This window comes from Hipposideros armiger, unplaced genomic scaffold, assembly GCF_001890085.2.
Source record: "Hipposideros armiger isolate ML-2016 unplaced genomic scaffold, ASM189008v1 scaffold_18, whole genome shotgun sequence".
NCBI classification, from domain to species: domain Eukaryota; kingdom Metazoa; phylum Chordata; class Mammalia; order Chiroptera; family Hipposideridae; genus Hipposideros; species Hipposideros armiger.
The window spans coordinates 1,256,413-1,263,495 of record NW_017731368.1 but is presented as its reverse complement, the minus strand read 5'-3'; the positions used below and the strand labels follow the sequence as shown (position 1 = coordinate 1,263,495).

Sequence of the window (7,083 nt, the reverse complement as noted above, 5' to 3'; positions counted from 1 at the left end):
CAGCTCCAGGTTGAGCTGTTGTTCAGCATCTTAGCTGTAGAGGGCAGTGTCACTGGCCCTCATATGTGGGATCTGAACTGGGGCCCTCTGGTGTCCCAAGCCAGTTCTTAACCATCGCGCCACTCGGCCGGCCCCAATACAGTTTTGTTTACACCCATCTCCTTTGTGCTCTTTTTATCAAACATATTACATTTCTATACATTATAAGCTCAACAATACACACATACATACACACGAACACACACACACAGTTTTATTCAATTGCTTTTTAATCAGTTAAGAGACTAAAAGAGAAGAAATATGCAATGATACTTTCTGCTATACTTATCTACATAATTACCTTCACCAGCATTCATTTTATATTTTTGTGTAGATTCGAATTACTGTGTGGTGTCACTTGCTGTCTGTCTGAGGAACTTCCTGTACTATTTCTTTCCCCCCCTCCCAGCTTTATTGAGGTATAATTGACCTTTATTATTTCTTTTAATTGCAATTTGCTATCAACAATTTTTTCTGCTTTCGTTTATCTGAGAATGTCTTTACTCTGCCTTCATTTAAAAATTATCTATTTTGGGGGCCGGCTGAGTGGCGCCTTGGTTAGGAGTTGGCTTGGGACACTAGCTCTGAGCAGCAGGGCTCCAGTTCGGATCCCACATGAGGGCCAGTGATGCTGCGCCCTCTACAGCTAAGATGGTGAACAACAGCTCAACCTAGAGCTGGGCTGCTGCAAGCCACTGGCGACGGCGTAGGCTGCAGTGGGGCTGGCCGGCAGCTGGCATGAACTTTCGTGAGCAGCCGTCCAATGGCCGGCGAGCAACTGCCTCACCCAGGAGGAGCACAATTATGGTGCCAACATGGGCCAGTGAAGCTAACGTCCTCCACAACTAGACTGAAGAACAAAAGGACAGCAACTTGTCTATTCCCCTCCCCCAATTCCCCAATAAAATCTTAAAAAAAAAATTATGTATTTTCCAGAGATTCTAAAGCTCACTTTATATTTGTTATTAAAAAGATTGTTGACTCTGATAAGGTTGAGAATCAAAGACATAGAGTAATATTATGAAATGATGGAATAGCAACACATTTTTTTTTAAAGATTTTATTGGGGAATTGGGGGAGGGGAACAGCGTTGGGAAATCGGGTAAGGGGAGCAGACAAGTTGCTGTCCTTTTGTTCTTCAGTCTAGTTGTGGAGGACATAGCTTCACTGGCCCATGTTGGTATTATGATCATTGCGCTCTTCCCAGGTGAGGCAGATTGGTCGCTGGCCACTGGACAGCGGCTAATGGCAGCTCACGAAAGCTCACGCCAGCTGCTAGCCAGCCCCACTGCAGCTTACGCTGTCGCCTGCGACTCACAGCAGCCCAGCTCCAGGTGGAGCTGTTGTTCAGCATCTTAGCTGTAGAGCATCACTGGCCCTCATGTGGGATTCGAACTGGGGCCCTGCTGCTCAGAGCTGGCGTCCCAAGCCAACTCCTAACCAATGCGCCACTTGGCCAGCCTGCAACACAATTTTTGTTCACAATTTTAAAAAATGACAAGCCAGCGGAGTAGGATAATTTGAGACATATAAGATCGGACAATTAAGTCTGTGAACTCATCCTAGAAAAAGTGCACATCATTGCTGAATATCACTATGGTCACCTTTGAAGTACTACCCTTGGGAAGGTATGCACTGATGCCAGCACCTAGTCCACCCTTCAAAGCAAAGTTGGAACTCTTTTTCTGATTTGGCCATCAGAGCTGTCGTCGTATTACCCTTGATGTCCTGAATGTCATCAGAATGTCTTCCTTTCAATATTTCTTTTATCTTTGGGTAAAGAAAGAAGCCATTTGGGGGCCAGATCAGGTGAGTAGGGAGGGTGTCCCAATACAGTTATTTGTTTACTGGCAAAAAACTCCCTCACAGACAGTGCTGTGTGAACTGGTGCATTGTCGTGATGCAAGAGCCATGAATTGTTGGCAAAAAGTTCAGGTTGTTTTTGTCTAACTTGTTCACGCAGCCTTTTTAACACTTCCAAATAGTAAACTTGGTTTACTGTTTGTCCAGTTGGTACAAATTCATAATGAATAATCCCTCTGATATGAAAAAAGGTTACAACATAGTTGCAACAATTTCGCAAACTTGTCAGACCTCATATTTGACTTTTTAAAAATTGAGATTATTGTAGATTCATGTACAGTTGTAAGAAATAATACAGAGACATTCCTTTACATTTTGCCTAGTTTCTCTCAGTGGTAGCATTTTGCAAAACTATAGTAGAATATCACAACCAAAGTATTGGCCTTCGTACAATCCATCAATCTTATTCAGATTTCCCTAGTTTTACCTGTGCTCATTTGAGTGTGTGCGTATTAAGCTGTATGCAGTCATATCACCTGTATAGATTTGTGTATCCACTATTACAGTCCAGCTTCTGAACAGTTCCAACTTCAAGGATTTCCTGTGTTGTCCTTTTATAGCTGCAAACACCTCCCTCCTGCCCCTTCCCTCTACTCCATCCCCAATCCCTGGCAACCACCAATTTGTCCTCCACTTAAAACATTTTTGTCATACAGTATGTAGCTTTTTGGGATTGGCTTTTTTTCACAGCATAATTCCCTGGAGATTCGTCCAAGTTGTCATGTCTATCAATAGTTCATTCTTTTCTATTGCTGAGTAGAATTTCATGGTATGTATGTACTACAGTTGGTTCAACCATTCACCGTGGAAAGACGTGGGCTGACTCCAGCTTTACAAATAGAGCTTTGTGAACATTTATGCACTGGTTTTCATGTACACACAAGTTTTCATTTCTCTGGCATAGGTGCCCAGTAGTGCAATTGCTGGGTCATTTGATAGTTGCATGCTTAGTTCTTAAAGAAACTGTTTTCTAGAGTGTCTGTACCATTTACATTTCCACCAGCAGTGTATGAGGGTCCCAGTTGCCCTGCATCCTTGCCAGCATATAGTATAGTCATTTTTAATTTTAGTTATTCTGATATTCATTGTGATGTTAATCTGCATTTTCCTAATGGCTAATGATATTGAACATCTTTTCATATGCTTATTTGCATTTGTATATCTTCTTGGCATAATGTCTGTTCATGTCTTCTGCCCATTTCTAATTAAATTTTTTTCTTCTGTTGAGTTTTGAGAGTTCTTCATATATTCTGGATACTAGCCCCTTATTAGATATGTGGCTTCAAATACTTTCTCCTATTCTGTATCTTTTCTTTTCATTCTCTTGATATGGGCTTAACAAAGCAAAACTTTTTTAATTTGGTGAAGTTCAGTTTATCAATATTTCCTGTAGTGGATTATACTTATAGTATCAAGTCTAAGAACTCTTTGCCTAGACTACATCCCAAAGATTTTCCTGACACTTAGGTCTATTATCTACTGTGAGTTAATTTTGTGTAAGATATGAGGCTTAGGAGAAGGTTTTTTTTTCTGTCTATGGATGTCCAATTGTTCCAACACCATTTATTGAAAATGCTATCCTTCCTCCACTGAGTTGGTTTTGCATTTTTGTAAAAAATCAGTTGAGTATATTTGTGTGGATCCATTTCTGAATCCTCTATTCTGTTTCATTGATTTATGTGACTTATCTTTCTACCAGTACCACACTGTCTTGATTGCTGTAGTTATATAGTAAGCCTTAATATTGAGTAAAATAATTCCTTCCATTTTACTCCTCTTTGACAAGATTATTTTAGTGCTCTGGGGCCCATGCTTTTCCATATAAATTTTAGAACAGTTTGTTTATGTCTATAAAAAACTTACTGGGATTTTGATAGACATTGCATTAAACCTATAGATCAGTTTGGGGAGAATTGATATCTTTTCTATACTGAGTCTTCAAGTTTATGAACATAATATGCCTTTTCATTTATTTGGGTCTTCTTTGATTTCTTTCATCAGCATTTTATAATTTTCAGCATGCAGGTCCTATAAATGTTTTTTTTNCCCCCCCCCTCTCTCTCACTGTCCCTGCTATCTCCCAGGCTCAGGAACAGCCGAATGGTTAGGTTCAGCGGATATTTTCCTGTCCTTAGCTGCTCAGACCTCCCTGTGGGCTCAGACCCTTCTGACCACAGTCTCCTTCTGGAAAGTCTCTTCTTGGTTTCTGTAGCACCTCCTTGTTTACTTGTCATTCTCCTCTGTGGCACCATGTCTCTGAGGTCTCCAGGACACCGCCCTGAGCCATGTTTCTTCTCCCCTCATTAGGCCCCACCCAGGGCTTCCTCATGAAAGGTGCTGCATGCTGATGGCTCCCCAAACTCTCTCCAGTTCAGGTCCTCCAGCACCCTGTGGACGTCTCCATACAGGCACCCCCCAGTCACCTCCTATGCAGAGTGCCATCACTTGCCCTCTCACCTTCTCTCCCCTTTGGCTAAAATAGTACTTAATGTTGGGTTTGTAGAACCTCTTTTCATAGAAAAACTTGAGCTTCTACCACAATGGAACAAAACTGAAACGAAGACTTTTTGGGGACAGGAAGGTCAGTGATTTGTTTGGTGTCCATAAGAGATGTTGCAAAGTTTTGTGTTTGGAATGGTGTCTCTTCCCAGGCCTGAGCTCCCCGGGCTCCGAGGTCAGTGGGCGCAGCTGAGCAGGATGTGGATGGTCAGAGAACATTTCTGTGGGAAATATCAAAACCAATTTGGGCAGCCTTGGGCCCCAAATGGGGCCATGTTATAAGGTCAGAGTCGTGTCTTTCAGAACCCAGGCCTCAGGCAGAGACGAGGCCAGAGACACCGTCCCTGTGTCCTGGATCTGCTGCTGCCCGCAGCCTGGTCGTTCTGGTCTCCAGGCCACCCCTTTCCCTGCTTTCTTCTCTCTGTCCTGATTCGGATTCCCAGGGGAGGGACTCAGAGGCTCAGTGTAGGTAGGGCCAGCCTCAGCGCTGAGCTGCAGTGCAGGTGGGGCTGCACAGGACCAAGCTTCAGGCTGCACAGGTGGGCAGGAGAGACTAAGGTGAGTTTGGGGGAAATTCTGAAAGGTTAATTCGTCTTCCCCACTCCTCTTACCCTCACTCCCTCTCCTTTCTCAAGGCAAGACTGACCCGGGCCGCATCTGCCGCTGTTTATTTTGCTAGTGACCTCTTGTAGCCTGATCTCCAAGGGTCTCGAGGGTTTCAGTCCCCGCTTGTCCACTGGTTTAGAGCTGACCCTGCAATGCTCGGCCCAGTCTCTGCTTTCACAGATGACAGGAGTGTGCTTTTCGTGCCAGACCCTTTACGTTCTGGGATCAACTTTCATTTTCACGGCCTCCTTGAATCCCTCAGCTGTGTCTGCTGAACAAGGAGAAGGCCAGTGGGTAGGTGGCTTCTGCCAGGTGCCTCTCTTGGGGACAACTCTTAGGTACTTTTAGGCTTGGAGAGGCCACCTTAAGGGACCCAGGCTCATGGAGACGTGTTCGTCCTGTCCTTCCCAGGCACTGTGTTGGGGTCTTAGATGTAGTGGTGAGCAGAGGGGGCACAGCCCTCTTCTCGAGGAGCTAAGACTGACATTAATCACACGCAAATCAAAGTGCTTTCAAAGGAGCAGGACCAGAAGCCGTAAGAACTAGGGCCCCAGGGAAGTGACCCCGGGGTGGGCATACATGTGTGGGATGTGTCTGAGAGGTGAGTAGAAGTTAAAGCAGGTAGGTGGCAACGCAAGGGGGCCGAGCTTCTAGGCAGAGGGAGCACACGTGCAAAGGTCCTGAGGTTCATGTTCAAAGAAGCAGTGTTCTTTCACAGTGGAAGATGGATGGGAGCAAAGGGGCATATCTGGCAATAGTAATATATAGCGTGTTTCCAGCCAGGATATCTACCTGCTGCAACTGCTGGGGCTGGTTTGGATGGAGTCTGCCTCCTGGGTCTCCTCTGACCACTCCTTAGCTTTCTCCTGTGGGCTCCAGTGGGAACTCACTGTCCCCCACCACTTCTGGGCTGTTTGTCCAGCTAGCTGTCCCTGCCGCTGCGCGAGAACATCAGAATGGTCACTGGCCCCTGAGGAGAGAGGTAGAGAGGTAGCAGCAGCACTTTTAGATGCTTTCAGATGCAGAGTCAAGTTACTGTCTCTTTCCCAGGGCTCACCAGGCATAGAGGCACTGTCAGGTGTGACTGCTGGCTGAGGCTTATCCTAGCAGATTCCACTCTCGGGGCCATCTGCACAGTTCCCACTGCTGGCCAGTGTGTCCAAGTGTCCCTCTAAAACCTGTTCCACGTGCCGTCAGCCCTTTTGACTCTATCTTACACCTTGGAGAACCTGGTATCCAGGTGAGACAGAGAAGACCAAGTGTTGGCAAGGATGTGGAAAAAATGGGTGTGATGCGGTATCTTTTGTGGTTTTGATTTCCATTTTCTAACACTAAGGATTTGAACATATTTTCATGTGCTTATTGTCTGTTTCTATATCTTCTTTTGGAAAATACCTATTCAAATCTTTTGCCTGTTTTTATTTATTTATTCTTTTTTTTTTTAAGTGGTGAAAAAGTTGATTAGAAGCGATACTACACTCCAAAGAATTAGGAGCGGGCCAAGCACAAAGCAGCTCAAGGCCCTTTGCCTGTTTTTAAATAGGGCCTGTCTTTTTATTGTTGAGTTGTAAAAATTCTTTATACATTTTGGATATTAGACTTCTATCAGATATTTGATTTGCAAATGTTTTTTCCCATTCTGTGGTTTGTCTTTTTACTCTCTTAGTGATACATTTGCAGTACAAAAGTTTGAAATTTTGATATAGTCCAATTACCTATATTTTTCTTTTGTTGCTTATGCTTTTGGTTTTGTATCTAAGAAACTTGCCCAACTCAAGTTCATAAAGATTTACTCCTGGGCCGGCCGAGTGGCGCGATGGTTGGGAACTCGCTTGGGATGCCAGAGAGCCCCGGTTCGGATCCCACATATGAGGGCCAGTGACGCTGCCCTCCACAGCTAAGATGCTGAACGGCAGCTCGGCCTGGAGCTGGGCTGCCATGAGTCGCCAGCGATGGCGTAGGCTGCAGTCCCTGCTGCAGTGGGCTGCCATGGGCTACCGTATGTAGCCAGCAGCCAGCGTGAGCGGCCAGCAGCCGCAGTGAGCGGCCGTCCAGAAGCCAGCGACTGATCTGCCT

The 7,083-nt window shown here is 45.0% G+C and overlaps 1 protein-coding gene across 1 annotated transcript in view; it reads left to right on the top strand.

Moving 5' to 3' along the window:
• The window catches only part of BSN (bassoon presynaptic cytomatrix protein), a 101,409-nt gene that overhangs the window by 21,165 nt on the left and 73,161 nt on the right, over positions 1 to 7,083 (top strand). The gene's annotated exons all lie outside the window — the stretch shown is intronic.